The sequence below is a fragment of the Ochotona princeps genome, chromosome 3 (genome assembly GCF_030435755.1).
Source record: "Ochotona princeps isolate mOchPri1 chromosome 3, mOchPri1.hap1, whole genome shotgun sequence".
Lineage (NCBI taxonomy): Eukaryota > Metazoa > Chordata > Mammalia > Lagomorpha > Ochotonidae > Ochotona > Ochotona princeps.
In genome coordinates, this window is record NC_080834.1 from 35,225,589 (window position 1) to 35,241,919 (window position 16,331).

The 16,331-nt window shown below is 46.2% G+C and overlaps 2 pseudogenes; one reads left to right on the forward strand and one right to left on the reverse strand.

Moving 5' to 3' along the window:
* The first annotated feature begins 1,121 nt into the window (after positions 1–1,121).
* LOC131479849 (E3 ubiquitin-protein ligase RNF13-like) lies at positions 1,122–3,283 on the forward strand (annotated as a pseudogene).
* Positions 3,284–13,651: 10,368 nt separating this feature from the next.
* On the reverse strand, positions 13,652–14,123 carry LOC101534389 (large ribosomal subunit protein uL29-like; annotated as a pseudogene).
* Positions 14,124–16,331: the final 2,208 nt, after the last annotated feature.

A 16,331-nucleotide genomic window follows, 5' to 3' on the forward strand; every position in this document is an offset into this window, starting at 1 on the left:
GCAGCATGGCCTAGTGGCTAAAGTCCTCACCTTGAACGCACCAGGATCCCATATGGGCGCCAGTTTAAATCCCGGCAGCTCCACTTCCCATCCAGCTCCCTGCTTGTGGCCTGGGAAAGCAGTCGAGGATGGTCCAAAGATTTGGGACACTGCACCCACGTGGTAAACCCGGAAGAGGTTCCTGGTTCCCGGCTTCGGATCAGAGCAGCACCAGCCATTGTGGTCACTTGGGGAGTGAATCATCAGACGGGAGATCTTTCTCTCTGTCTCTCCTCCTCTCTGTATACCTGACTTTGTAATAAAAATAAATAAATCTTAAAAAAAAAATAAGGAAGCAACATAGAGTGGATGGCTTGTAGACAACAGAAATGTGATTCTCACAGCCCTGGGGGCCAGCAGGTCCTTGGTCAAGTGACCAGCAAGTCCACCTGTGAGGGCCTACTTCCTAGTTCATGCAAAACTGTCTCTCATTGTGTCCTCCTATGTCACAAGGGTGGAGGAACCTTTGTGGGCCTCTGTGAAAACAGTACCGCTCAAAAAATTTTTGCCCATAACTGCATTACCTCCTAAAGACCCTCGCTCTAAAAACCAGCACACTGGGTTCCCACATAGGACTTTGGGGCAGGACACAAACATTCAGTTAACAATATTGGCCCCTTTCTTTCTCTAACCAGAGCCTCCTTGGATTCTTTCTGTTTTGGGCAGAAATTCTCACCGGTCAACTTTTAATTCATTTCCTCAGTTTTTCCGCATTCCCCCCTGAGGTCCAGAGAGCATCAGAATCTTGGACAATCAGTCCATCAGAGTTTTTACCCAGAAATTCTTGACTCAGTTCTTGCCCTCTGATCCACACTCCGCTGTGCTGTGCACTCACTCCCATCACCTCTCTTCCTGCTCAGTTCCTGGAACACAGGCAGCAATGTGCCACTGCAGACAAAGGTTCCAAGTGCCTTCATTCCTCAGCCCCTCATTCTCAGCTGACAGTGCATTCTCCTCTGGAGCTTTTTGTACAATGGCTCTATCTCAATCTTTCAAGGTTTTCTGGGGGGTCGGCACGGAGCTTCAGTCGTGTGGTCAGGATAGGGGCATCTCCATCTCCCGCAGCAACGCTGCCTGCAAGTCTAACAGTGTTCTAGGGCCCGGGCTTCCAGGTGGTTTGACAAGATGCTGCTCTCCATAGGAATGCTCATGCTGTTGGCCACACAAGTCTATACCATCTTGACTGTCCAGCTCTTTGCGCTCTTAAACCTGCTGCCTGTAGAAACAGACATTTTAGCATATAATTTGGAAAATGCATCTCAGAATTTGATGATCCCCCAGCAAAATTTGGTTATAGACTTCCAACAGAAGGTTTTAAGGGGTTTTTGATAAACTCCAAGCCAGAGAATGCCTGTGAGCCCATAGTGCCTCCACCGCTAAAGGACAATTCGCCCAGCGCGTTTATTGTGTTGATTAGAAGATTTGATTGTAATTTTGATATAAAAGTTTTAAATGCCCAGCGAGCAGGGTACAAAGCAGCCATAGTTCATAATGTTGATTCTGATGACCTCACTAGCATGGGATCCAATGACACTGATGTATTTAAGATCATTGACATTCCATCTGTCTTTATGACGAAATTTGTTCAGGACAGACATAGAGCCAGAAGAAACAGACTTCGTAAAGATCAGCTTAAGAAACTCTCTATAGGGACAGAAGGAGGCTTGTATCCCAACCCTGAAGACTCCCAGATCCTCACCAAGGACTATCAGTACGAGCACTGAGGACTACATCCCAACTGCCAAGGAGACCACGGGAAAATGGAGTGCCTTCGGAGGCCAAAAACTCTGAGGTCACCCACACCCAATTGGATCTACCACATGGGATGGAAAAAGCCTAAATCCTGCCTTGCAGGATCCAAGGACATTGGAACAACAACCAGGATGCCTGAGCGGTCCGCAGAAACAGAACAGTAAACTTCCTTCGGGACTAGGGAGAGGAGCTTTCTCTGGTCCTTGCCTGCTTCCAACTTTGGGTCCCCACCCCCTCTCGTAATAACCATCAGGATTGCTCCAGAAACCCCTCAAAACAAACAAACAAACAAACATAGAATAGATAGACAGATAATAACAAGGAAAGCTTACAAACAGACAGGAAACAGTCAGCAGGGATGCACCTATAACTCACTGGGTGGGACACAAAGATTGGCTATGCCTCACTGGGGTATTGAAGATTTCTTTGCACACCCCTCCTATAACTGTTCAATTAAACTGTTGACATATGTCTTGTTATAGAGTTAGACTACCAAAAAAAAAAAAACCAGCCAGGTTTAGAGAAACCATGCTTCAATGCTATAAACTGCTAAATACTAAAACTAAAATAGACATGAGACAGCTGAATAGCAATCTAAGCCATTTTAAGGTGTACAGAACACGGTAGAATATAAACCAAAATGGAAATGTCTATGAAGTCACAGGTTATGGTTGAGATCCTGCATTTTCCTATTAACATATTGGTTGATCAATACCATGTCAATTAATGCCATAATGTTGTAATTGGTTGTAAATATTATGTTGGGGCTTTTAATTGATTGGGATGATACTCTGCTGGCTCTACCTTCAGATCAGAGATGGTCTCACCAAGAAACCATTGAACTTACCAGAACAATAAGATGCTGGACTGTATGCTTGGTAAATACCTCCAACGAAAGAATCTCAACTGAATTTGAACTATGGTAATGCAATAAGGTGGAGCAATCCAACGTGGGGGGAGGGTTTTGGGGAGGAGTGAGGGGGAATCCCAGTGCATATAAAAATGTACCACATAATGCAATGTAATTAATAAAAAAATGGCAAAAAAGGAAACTCCCTATACATAAATTCAAGAAAGGAGATGAGTGTGATGTATGTGCTATTTGTTTAGATGAATATGAAGATGGAGACAAGCTGCGAATCCTTCCCTGTTCCCATGCTTATCACTGCAAATGTGTGAACCCTTGGCTAACTAAAACCAAAAACCCCTGTCCAGTGTGCAAGCAGAAACTTGTTCCTTCTCAAGGTGACTCTGATTCAGACACAGACAGCAGTCAAGAGGAAAACGAGGCGTCAGAGCATACCCCTATACTTAGACCTTTAGTTTCCGGCAGTGCCCAGTCCTTTGGAGCGCTGTCAGAATCCAGCTCCCATCAGAACGGATGGAGTCTTCAGACTACAAGGGGAGTGACAGCAGCGATGCGGAGAACGAGGTGAACGAGCAGTGTTGTGGTCCTAATGAATGGGATTACAACACAGCAAATACTGTTTAATCTTACGGGTGATGGATTTATTTCCCGTAAAATTTTTTTTAGGTACATAATCTCACTTTTTGATCCCTTCAGAGATCTCTGTAGAGGTAACTTATTTTTTAGTATTCTAGTTTAATCAAATTACTGAAACAATCTTTTGGGCCAGTAGTTATCTTCAGGAGTATACGTTCATTTCACTAATAAGTAATTAACAAATTGGTGCTGTAACTCAAGCATCAAATGAGCTCTTTGGGGATGAAATATAACCAAAACATTTTTATAAAAACCTTTAACACAGCTTGTAATTAAGATGCAGATCAAAGTATGCACATTTTCTGTTTTGCACCCAGTCAGTGCTGCAGCAACCAGCAAGAGCTAAGTCACTTCGCACCTCCACTGAGTTACCTAGCATGGCTGAGTTGGAGTATGTGGGTTCTGGTATTTCTCCAGATTGCCACCATTCATGAGATGCAACAAGGCATTTTAACATTTTCCTTCTTATCAGCACTTCCAGAGAAACTCAAAGCTGGCACCTTTGAATTCCCAGGCAGCCTTAACTTCATCAGGTCTGTAGTAGCACTATAGTGTTATCTATGAATTTGATTCAGCAGTTAAAGTCACATCTCTGGATTTGACTCACTGAATTTCAGTATCCTTAAGGATTTTTGTTTGTCTGTTTATGATCAAAGTGAAAAAGAAAATGCTGCATAAAATACCAGACTTTAGCAACTATTAATACTCAGATCATATACCTCTTAATAAGGAGCATCTTAGGCTATCTAGCCCTGCTAAACTGTGTTCAGAGGAAATTGTACAAGTATTGGTTTGAAAGTGCTTATGTTTACCAGAACTAATGATGTATTAAAGCAATGTATTATAAACAGCTAAATTATATTATACTCTATTGTAACTATGTAGAAGATATAGACATGTATAATCAAAATACTAAGAATTCTTATATGGCCTTGTTTGAAGGGAGTTTGAAAGTTAATTAGCATGTTTTTCACTTTATGAATGAGTGCTTGTGCTGGAGACTTACTTTGCATATTAGTCTTATTTATATGCATGCTACTATGCAGGGATGACTGAGCTCAGATCAACACACTTCATCTTGGAACTTTATACACAGTAACTGCTGACAATTAGGTGAATTCTTGAAGAAGCTGACTGTAATTCAAATCATTGCAAAACGGTACCCTGGCACCTGCTGCGCATCACAGTGCAGCTTGAGACTGCCATGCCACCTTTGGGGAGCTAAGTAAATAAGGAAATTAAAAGGTGCTTATTTTTTGTGCAAAAAAATTTTAAATCTATGCAGCTTTTCTTTATATAATGTACAGAAACGCCTCGAAGACACATTTTGTATATCTACATTGGTGTTGACTTGGATCAGTGTTAATGAATAAAAGCATATTAAACAATAAAATTTTTTTTTTATTTGAAAAGCAAAGTTATAGAGAAATAGGAAGGGAGAGTGAATGATCTTCTGTCTTCTAGTTACATCCAAATAGACAGCAAGGACAGGGCTGGCCCAGGAACCTAGAATCCCTTCTGCGTCTCCCACACAGGTTGCAGGGGTCCAAGGACTTGGGCCATCCTCTGCTGCTTTCCCACGTGCATCAGCAGAAAGTTTGATCCGAAGTGAAACACCTGGGACTTGACCAGGTGTTTATATAGGCAATCCAGCCTGGCTCCTAAGTTTTCCTTGCAAGTCTGAAGTAGCTGAATAGACTCGACTTTTACAATAGTCAGTTTTTCATGACCACAACACAATCCCTAAGCGCAGCTGCATATGGAGAGAAGCTGATATAGTTTGGAAATTTGAAGGTTAAAGTTCAAACAACACAGCACAGGATATTTTGGGTGAGGGTTTCATGGTGAGTGGCCAGGGAGCAGAGAGAATGGGCTGAAACGGCTTTAGAGACCAATTCTCTCTGGAGAACTACTTTCTGAGGGCAAAGACCCAAGAAACCCCTGGGAATTTGCCCCATCTCCCTATTGTGCCTTTCTAGGGACTAAGCTTTCAACACATGGACCTATGGAGGACACCCACACTTTTTTTTTTTTTAAGACTTACTGATTCTCATTGGAAAGGCAGGTTTACGGAGAAAAGGAGACGTAAGAGACAAAGATCTTCTGTCTGCTAACTTACTCCCCAAGTGGCCTCAATGGCCAGGGCTGAGCTGATCCTAAGCCAGGTGCGTATTTCTTGGTCTCCCATGTGGGTGCAGTGTCCCAAAGCTTTGAACCATCCTCTACTGCTTTCCCAGACCACAAGCAGGGAGCTGGAATGGGAAATGGAGCAGCCAGAACATGAACTGGTACCCATATGGGATCCTGATAATTACAAGGGAGGATCAGCCAATTGAGTCATTTTGCCAGGCCCGGGACACCCAAACATACATCCAAATGCAAGCACCAGCCAAGTCAGACCTCCCAGGGAGATACATACCCCATAAGCATTTGCTTCAAAGTACTTTGATTCTTGTGGCCATAGAAGAGAAGTGTTCATGTAAATGAGCTGTGGAGCCAAGCGGTCTAGGCCCCATCTGTAACACCTCTCCTGCTTGCTGACTTGTGTGATTTGAGGCCGTTTGCTTCCTTTCTTCCGGGACAGGAAGGACAACAACTCACCCTGGCTTGAGTTTTTGTGAGAACCAGCTGAGCTCGCACACATTACACTCCTAGAACAGTGCCTGGTACCCAGCAAACACTACAAGCTGAGAGTGAGTCGGTCCTGTGCTGTTTGGGTCTGCAGCCTCTGCCTCTGCTCCTGGGACAATCTTTTATTTTTATGTATTTATTTTTTGGTATTCCTTTGCATCTTATCCTGATTGCTGCTCTGCGAGTTTCTTTTACCTTCATGTGATCCTTCTTCAGTTCTTTCGTTATTGAAACATTTCCTTCATGCCTTCCATGTATTAGTCACCGCTATAAAAAGTCAATAAGCCATGGCCTTTGTCTTCATGAAAACAGAGTTTTAAGAAAACACTTTAAAATTCTCATCAGAAAAAGACAATAAAGTATGATGAACTGCTCTTTGGTGAGATTATAGGATGTTATAGGAGCCTGGAGTGGAAGCAACAGCTATAAATTTTTCAGTGTTCAAAAATGCTGTTACAACAAGTTATGCTGGGATAACTAGGCCATTACCTGGGGCTTGCAAATATTTTTGTTACGCATCACTGGGATTTTGACTGTAACTGGATTTGATTTGTAGTTAGTGGCTTCATTACCTCAGGGTTGAAAAAGAGGTCACATCTTCCAGGAATGGAACTTAACAGTGAGTAGCATTTGCTCTTCCATGGTCAGCTCACACACAGAGAGAGATCATCACATGTCTGTAATTCAGTTTGATACAGTTTGGGTGGTGGATCAACTTGTCACAATGATAGAGTTTTTTTTTTAAATATAATTCATATTCCTATTAAAGAAATACATGGATCTAGTTTTAAAACTCAAAGAGAATGAAAAAATCTACAAAAACAGCAGAGGAGGGAGGTAGGGAGGCAGGAAGGAGAGAGGGAGGGTTGATCCCCTATGCTTATAAATCTATATTGTGGAAGAAAAAAATACCAGCCCCCTGGCCTCTTCCACTCCACATCTGTTTCCTCCTGCACAACAGCAATCGCTTCTGCTGTGGTTTGAAAGTCCCCTCCAAAATTCATGTAGAAATTGACTCGCTATCATGACAGAGTCAGGAAGGGGGCCTGGGTGAGGGATTTGATTCCCAGGGCTTCATTCTTGGGTTGGATTAGGGTGGTTCTGGCAGGAGCGGGTCAGCTCCTGGGAAAAGCATTGTGGTCAAAGCCAGTTCCACCTCCCTGACTCTCTTACTCCTACCCTGTTGCCTGGTGTTGTCTTCCACCATGCTATGAGGCAGCCAAGAAACTTCCACCAGATATTGGCACCTGCTATTAGACTTCTTGGTCTGCAAAGCTGTGAAAAATACATTTCTTTTCTTTATAGATTGTCCAGTCTACGCAGTTCAACTTTGAGTGTTTTTTGAGGTGTTTTTATTTTAATTTTTAAAAAAGAATAAATTGATTCTATTTTTGATGGTGTTTACATAGTTGAGAAGGACGTCTGCCCGTGTGAACTACTGTTCAGGGAGGGGAGGGCCGAAGTATGGGGGAAAGTGGGTGAGACGATTGCTTCCGAATTTTCTTTTCTTCCTGTATCTGGGGGTAATTGGGAGGGAAGGGGGCGAGGGCTGCTCCTGGCAATCAAAGTACATCAGCCCCTGGGGATGAGGGGTGGCCATGCAGTGCCATGCCAGGGTCCACATGTGGAGCATGTTCTGCTGTTGATTTTGTTGCTCCAAGGTTGAGGAAATCCTTTCAAGGTCCATTGACTGACAAAGTCCACCCTACAGTCTCCACTCACTCAGATACTTACTGTCAAAGCTTGTCCGGGAGAACTGTCCAGTTTGTTCTGCCATCCAAGGTACTTGATGGTCTCTGCAGCCTCAGTAATCGGTCATGTCCCCCACGTGCATCTGGGCATGGCGTCCACTGTACAGAATTCAGCAATCAAGGAGACCCAGTTCTGACACATGCACTCCACAGTCTAGCCACAGATTCTGTTGTTTCCCCCATGGTTGGAGTTTTGCATTCAGTGGTCCAATTGGGGAAGTTCCCAAAGAAACCTCACCAGATGTGACTCCAAACCTAACACCTGTGTGTGCCAGCCACTGCAGGGTCCAGTTCAGTTGGTCACCCACATCAGATCACACCTACACTGGTGGTTACAGCCGTCTGGTCAGCTCTGTTCTTAGTTCCATCTCTCAAGCAAACTGACAGATGCTGTGGCCCAGCCTAACCCTGCCCATCACACACCCAGCCCTCAGACACACCAGAGGGAACTATAGCAGAGTCGGAATGACCCTCAATAACACCCAGCAGGCCCTCCCCAGCCCCGGTTCCTACGCATGCTAGTATGTGTATCAAACTGGTTCAGTCTGTTCCACATTGCATTCAGCTCTCATAAACATCAATGGGCATTGGAGACTAGCTCAGTCCAACCAATCCCATTATGCAGCCCACACTTATGCTGGTGCGTATTGCTGCCTGTCCAGTCAAGCCCATGCCCTGCCATGGTTCTCATGCTCACTGGTGGAAGCTGCAGCAAATCAAAGAGGTGCCCACATTTTCTCTAGGCCCACTCCCAACCCCAAATCTTGCACTTTCCAGAGGGTTCTACATTCTAGCTTGGCAGGGCTTGCCCTCAGTACCAGCACTTGTCCGCTGATGCTGCATCAAAGCCCAATCAGCCTGTACTTACTCTTGCTCATGCATGCACCAGTGGATATGGTCTCTTAGTCAAGTCTAGCTCTCCCCCTAACATAGCTCACATACAAGCCAATGGGTTTTGTAGCCCTGATCAGCCTGATCTCCCCCTGGTTCCAGCTCTCATGCTCACCAGTGGGAGCACTGGCCCAACTACACTAACTCCTGTTGTCCCCTTCCTAGGCTCATACCACCCACTCGGGTCTTATGTGTGTTAGTGGGTGCTGTGGCCCAATTCCAGCTCATGCTTGTGAGTACTGCCATTTAGCCTAGCCCAGCCAGTCCTGGCCCTAAAATCAACTGGCTGGTGTTGGAGCCCAACCAGGTCCACCCCACACCCTATCCTAGTTCTCACATCTTCCAGTGGGTGCCATGAACTGGCCAATCCAGCCTGCACCCAGCCCTGACCTACACGTATGCCAGCAGGTACTGTGACCTATCCTGGTCTGGGTTGCTCCTTTCCTTGGTTCTTGTGCTCACCTGCAGGCACTGCATCTTGACAGAGGAGTTCCCCAAGCTCCTCTGTCAGGTCACCTCCCAGTGGTAGATCTCAAACACACTAGTGGGTTCTGGCCCAGATGACTTGCCCCATCTCCTGTTCTGGCAGGTACAGTGGCCTTGTCTGACCAGCCCATACTCATTGCAGTTCTTACCATTTGGTGTTACAGCTCAGCCCTGCCTGGCCCAACCCCAGATCTAGTTCTTGCATGGCTCAGCAGGTATCAGGACCTAGCCCTGCCTGTTCTATACCCACTCTGGCTCTTATGAGCACCAGTGAGTGCTAGAGCCTCACCCAGTCTGGCACATCAAGACCCAGTACACACCCATGCCAAAGGATACTTCAGCCATGTCCAGCCCTGTTTTCTGCCCTCATTCCAGCTCTCATGTTCACCAATAGGAATTACAGCACAGTGGGGGCATCCCTTTAGCTACCCAACCAGGCATGCTCTCAGCCATAGATCTTGCGCATGCTGATAGTTGCTCTGACCCAGCCTGGCATAACCCATTACCTGTCTTGGTCTCAGCCAATCAGTACTGGAACCTGGCTTCACCTAGCCCACCTTCAATCTCAACTCCTGTTGGTGGTTGCTGCAGCCTAACCCTGCTTTCATGAAAACTGGCAGGTGTGATAACCTAGCACCCCAACCTGGCTCCTGCATTGCCAGTGGGCTAAGGTTTGGCCTGACCCACCCAGTCAACCCTCCCCTCCTCAAGCCATGTCACACTCAACTGAAATGTGGAGCAGCCTTGCCCAGCCTAATACCCAGATCTAAATCACATGCTCACCAATGGGAGCTACAGCCCACCAGTGGAGTTACCCAAGTTCCCCCACATTTGGGGTTTATTCCCCAAATGACCACAGTGGCTGGAGCTGAGCCGATCTGAAACTAGGAACCAGGAGCTCTTCTCTGGGTCTCCCACATAGATGCAGGGTCCCAATGCTTTGGGCCATCCTCTACTACTGTCTTAGGCCACAATAAGGGATCTGGATGGGAAGTGGAGCAGCTGTGCCATGAACTAGTGCTCATTCTATGGGATCCTGGCACATACAAGGTAAAGATGTAGCCATTGAGTCATCAGGTGCTTGAGCTAACATATCTTACTGCCCAGGGTGTGCATTCACAGGAAGCTGGATCAGAAGAAGAGCTGAGACTTAAATCCAGTCATTCTGATACGGGATGTGAGGTATCTTCATTGCTGCACCAAGTACCCACCCCGACTCAAAGACTCTATGGTCTTATTCTCTCTTTCCTATTTTATATTGTTTCTCTACTTGCTAAGTGATCCTTTCAACTTCTAGTTCATCCAGTTTTCTCCCATTTCTATGAAATTTCAAAATCATCTAATGATAATTTTTTAAAGCTTTTCTTCTTTTGTGTTACCTTCTTTCAGTTCCTTTTGTCTTTCATCACTCCCTGTTCGCTGTTCATGTCCGAAGTTGCAGGTTGTCCATTCTCAGTCAAGGGGAAGCACAGGGAGATAGTGTTCTGAAATCAGAGCTGGTGACTTCACAGTGCAATTGTGCTACACATTCCTGAATTACTTACTTAAAACGGTTACTTTCATATAATCTGATTTTCACCTGAATAACAATAAAAACTTAAAGCACAAAACTGTACTGAGGTTATAATTTTTAGGTCCTGGGGTGGCTCCCTCTGGCTAGTAGACGTGGTTCAGGGAAGGGGCAGGGACCTTGTCATTTCATAGGACTGTTTGTGTGTCTCTGTGTGTAGACTTTGCCCACTGCATGGTCTAGTGACCCAGTGAGGAGTGTTCCGATGGCCCACAGCTGGGTTTGTGTTTGGGAGCTCAGGAAAGCATCAAGTTCTGTTCCCTTATCGAGACTGAGGGTCCCATGCCTACCCAGTGGCCACTTTGGTTCATTCGCTCTGAAGATCAGATTATCACCCTTGCAGACTCTTTCTGTGCTCTTGATTGGTAAATAGTTCCTGATCTATACGATTTTGGGGTCAGGGCAGGTGCTTGGGAAGAAACCTTCCTAGAGATTGGGTGTCTGCCCTGTGAGGAGTAGAGAATTACTGAGAGTTCCTTTGAAACCCAATGCGGTCACTGAATCCTGTCCATAGCGTTAGATTGAGAACAGCACCTTCCACCCTGAGTCAAAAGCGTTTTACAAGTCAGCCAACACTTGCAACGTGAGACTGTCCCTAGAGGTGAAGCTAGTGAGCAGAGCAGTGTAGACTGCTGGCTCAATAGACAGACTTCAAATTTTTCATGCACAAAAGATGCCTGATACTTCACCCTGGGCCTCCCCCACTCCACGACCCACCTTCTTCTTGCTCTTAGTCCCTGACCGACTTTGGTTTCACGCTCACATTCCAGATTGTAACAGAAACTTAAATATCTGCATCACTCACACAACAGGTGCCCACTTGCACTTTCTAGAAGCCAGACCAAACCAACAAAGCTAAGCAAATATGAATATTCTGAAAAGATACAAGAGGCAGTGTCATTTACATAGAGAAACAACTATGGGGGTGTGTGTGAAAGGAATGGGGGTTTTTAGGGTAAGGAGAGGGAAGGCAGTTCCCCAGGTCTCCTTCAGATGTGGAGGACGCAAATCCTTTGAAAGCTAAATGCAGCATGCAACTGTGCTGCTGATTTCAGAGAATAAGCATGGAAGAGGATGTGTGCTTCGGGTGTCACAGTCCTCAAAAGAAACTTCTCTCTCACTGGTGCTTCTCTGGTTTCTTTCTCCTGCACTTCTTCCCTTCCCATCCCCGCCTTTCTTCTCTCTCTCCAGAGAGCCCCCTTCTGATCTAGCTCTCTCTCCCTTATCCCAGTACACGGGAGGTCTTGGGGGTGCACCTCCTGCATATGGCTATCCTGCCACTCTACTCAGGGCCTCTTCCACCTCCAGCCAATCTTCTAGCTGCCTCTACAGGAAATCCATTTCCCTAGGCCCTTGATGATCCATGTCCATTTTCTGACAGCACAGGCTGAGTACTTTATAAAGAATAGCAATGCCTTTGGCTCACAGGTCTGGAGGCTGCGAAGGCCAAGAGCCTGGTGCTGGAGTCTTTTTTTTTTTTTTTTTTTTTTTTTTTTAGAGAGAGGAGGAAAGACAAAGAGGAACATCTTCTGTCTGCTTGTCTGCTGGTTCACTGTCCAAGTGGCTGCAACAGCCAGAGCCGAGCTGATCCGAAACCAGAAGCTTCTTCCCGGTCTCCCACATGGGTGCAGGGTCCCAAAGCTTTGAACCATCCTCTACTGCTTTCCCAGACCACAAGCAGGGAGCTGGATGGGAAGCAGGGAAACTGGAATATGAACCAGCGCCCATATGGAATCCTGGTGAGTGCAAGGAGAGAACTTTAGCCACTAGGCTACTGTGCCCAGCCCAGTGCTGGCATCTTGATGAATGCCTTCTTGCTGCTTTGTGTGACATGGTGGGGGGCGTCTTCTAGGGAGACACAGCTCGTGCACTAGCTTAACTCTCTCCCCGCTCCTTGTAAAGCAACCAGTGGGTCCCACACTTAACCCTAATCACCTCCCCTAAGCCCCACTTCCAAACACTATTGGAGATTAACTCTAAGGGGCTACACATTCAAACTGGAGCATGGGAATTTTCTTTCTGGGTTGAAAGGGTTAAGGGAAGCTCAGTAGGAAGCTTCTGAGGGGCCTCTGGGGGGTGAGGGGTCCCAGCTGATTAGCTCCTGCACTGTTCCCAACAGGACACCCCCTCTGTCTACCAGCAGGGCGGTGATGAGCCAGCACAGGCAAGCTCATTTCTCTGCAAATCTAATTTTCCCTCAGCCAATGTTTGCTTGACTTTTCCACTTTTTTCCCCTCTCTTTCTGGGGCACATTCTTGAATCCCATGTCTGTTCTAACCAAGGAGGACTTAGGGAGCCCTGATGGGGAGGAAGAGTTTTGTAAGGGGATTGCACTGTTCCATGGCATCCTGGCAAAGCTGGGTCAGGTTGGGTCTGAGGTCTTTTTTGCTGGCTCTGAAAATCAAAAGCTGCATTCTTCATTTCCTTTGACAGGTTGCCTGGAGCCGCTCCTTGGCCTTCCATGCTAGAGGATGGAAACATACTTGTACTCCCAGGGACCCTGGAGGGCCTGGCAAAAGTGTTAACAAGAGCCCTAGCCAGGGAGGAAATGAGAATCCGCTTTGGTCTCCCGGGAGAGAGCGCATGGTATCCGAAGGCCCTGGTGCAGGGGCACCTGGGAGGCAGACAGATCAACGTGCTTGCTAGCTAATGTGCTGTGCCACTTTGCACACTTAGTCGTTGCTTTGCTGTTTCCTTACATGCAGAATCTGAAAGCAGAAAAAAAAAAACCTGGGTGAATGTGACATCTGTTGTCTTTGGAAGCTATGTTGAGCAGCGTGTGCGGATCATGCCAACACTAGGCTGGGTCCTGAAATGCTGGATGCCTCAGTCTGTCCTTTCACTTACCTTTGCCCTTCAATCTTTCCAAATAACCACATTGGAAGGCATTTATTATAGGTACATTTAATTGAAAAGATTCATTTGCTACTTAAGCTATTAGCTTGGGACACAGCTGCTATTATTATTATTATTATTATTATTATTATTATTATTATTATTTTGTGTGTTTTGTGTTTATTGCGTTGCCACGGCTGGCCGGGCTCAGGCCTTGACCGTGTACTTGCGCAGCGGGTACAGCCGCTCTTCTCTTTCGGGTACAGCCGCTCTTTCCGCTGCTGCTGCTTCTTGGTCTTGAGGTTCTCCTCGTGCTTGTTGAGGCGGCGGCACATGGCGCGCGTCTTCTTGGGCCGCAGGTCCAGGGGCTTATACTTCTTGCCCTTGTAGAACTTCCTTAGGTTTTCTTTCTGGGTCTGGTTGATGACCGTGAGCACCCGGACGATGGACTTGCCGACAACGCGGATCTTCGACAGCTTGGACGCCGCGCCGCCGGTGACCTTGGCGACGCGCAGCTGCAACAGCTCCATTTTGAGGTCGTCCAGCTGCTTCAGCAGCTCCTCCTTCTTCTTCTTCTTCTTGCCGCGGAGGTCCCGAGCCTTGATCTTGGCCATTACTGTCTCCGCCGCCGCTCCGAGGGAAAGAGGAAGAGAGAAGGACCTATCTCGGCAACTCCACAGCTACTATTATTAATAATTGCTGGTGTTTGTTTCGGGTAAAGAACCCAAGACCCAATTAGGTAGATCATCCATCCAACTGTATTCATTAGGAAACCGGCTAAGTTTCCTTATCATCTAAATATTGCAGATCCTGGACTCAGAAATGAGGAACAGTTCTCATTTAAGAATTCTGGAGCCTGGCAATGTGGATGCAATGCTGGTACCTCATAATGAGTACTTGTTTGAGTACCGGTGGCTCCACTTCTGATCCAGCTTCCTGCCATTGCACCTGAGAAAGCATTGGAAAATGGCCCAAGTGCTTGGTCCCCTGCCTTCAGTGTGGAAGATCCAGAAGGAGTTCCAGGCTCCTGCCTCTGACTGGGTCTGGCCTATCTGGTTCAAGTATTTGGGGAGTTGACTAGCAAATGAAAGTCAGTCTCTCTCTCGCTCTCGCCCTCGCTCTGTGTCTGTGTGTGTGTGTGTGTGTGTGTAACTCTGCTTTTCAAATAAATAAAAGCAGACCTTTATTTATTTTTATTGGAAAGGCAGATCCACAGAGAGAAGGAGAGACAGAAGGATCTTCCATCTGCTACTTCACTCCCCCAAATGGTCACAACGGCCAGAGCTGAACTGATCTGAAGCCAAGAGTCCGGAGCCTCCTCCAGGTCTCCCGTGTGCATACAGGGTCTTAAGGCTTTGGGCCATCCACTGCCGGTTTCCCAGGTCATAAGCAGGGAACTGAATGGGAAATGGATCACCCATATAGGATACCAGCATTGCATGTGGAGGATTAACCAGTTGAACCATCACTCTGGCGCCCAAAGCAGATCTTTAAATATTTTCATAAAAGAGAATTTTTAAAGATTTCTCCCTGTTGGGGTAGAAAAAATGTGTAGTGATGAATTCTTACCTGCCATCCCCGGGATAACTGAGGCAGTTTCATCTGCTGAGGTGGAAAGGTGCTGATCCTTGTTCTGTAATAGCCACTGCATTTCCCAAGGACACTGCCATCCTTGCAGCTTCTCAGCTTTAAAAAGTGCACCGGGAGCAGTCTGTAAGACACTTCAGTGCAGATCTACACCAGGGGAAATTGTCTGAGTGATTTGAAAGAGCTTTCTTAATCCCACCAGGCGCTATCATGTGACTGTGGGTCATCTGTGACGCCATTGTCCCCAGGGGCTCTCTCCAGCAGATCTCCAACTCATGAGCCACCGAGTGGAATGAGGAGTTAAAGGACCCTCTGCGTGAAGAGCTCCTACCCTTAATCCAAGAAACTGGGGAAAAAAGAGAAGAAAAGAGGATTATTCATGCTCAATGACTCTCCCACTGGAGTTAGTAGGAAGATGTTTTAACAGGTAATGACATTGTGCTTGAGATGACTGTGGGTCTTTAAGAACTGATCTCATGAGAGCGTTAGAGAGGCACAAGACAGGAATAGTAGAACCAGAGTTTTAATTCTAGAACAGGTTGAAAACTACTAGTGCAAACTTGGAGAAGTCACCTCTTCTTTCTCATCTTCAGTGTATTCATTTGTACAAGGAAATAGTTGGGCAAGGTACTTGCATTCTGTAAGTTTCCTTTATCTACCTGATATGTTTGGCTCTGTGTACCAACCATGCCAAGCAGGGAGTAATTTTGGTAGCCCCCTAATTCCCATCTGAGTGGGGGTTATCATTTAGTTGTCTTCGTACATTATGTTGTATACCAGATGGTTTTGTTCTCCCCTTTCCAAATTCATATGCTGAAATCTCAGCCCCCACAAGTGGTGGTATTAGGAAGTTGGGGGCCTTTGGGAAGTGATTAGAATGTGAAATCTTCATGAATAGGATTAGTACCTGATGTGGCTTGGGTATGGCTTGACCTCTGAATTCATGCATGACTTCAAAAGCCGAAGTCAGAAGTTTGTGGTACAAGGAAGATGTAGACCTAGTAATGGTGTTTAGGAGGTGGGGTGGAATGGGAGGTCATTAAGTCATTTGGAGCATGCCGTTGGAGAGTAGCTTTCACTTGACCTGAGTTTGGGCCCAGCCTCTCTCTGGGCTGCCTTACTCTCACCATGGGATCTTTCCTGCACCTCCACCTCAGTACTCACTGGGAAGCCTTTGTCAAAGCCTGCATCATGCTGTTAGGACTCCCAGTCTCCCAAACTGAGCCAAAGGAACCGTTTATTTTTATGCTAGTTACTTCAAGCATTCCATTCTAGTAGCAAAAAG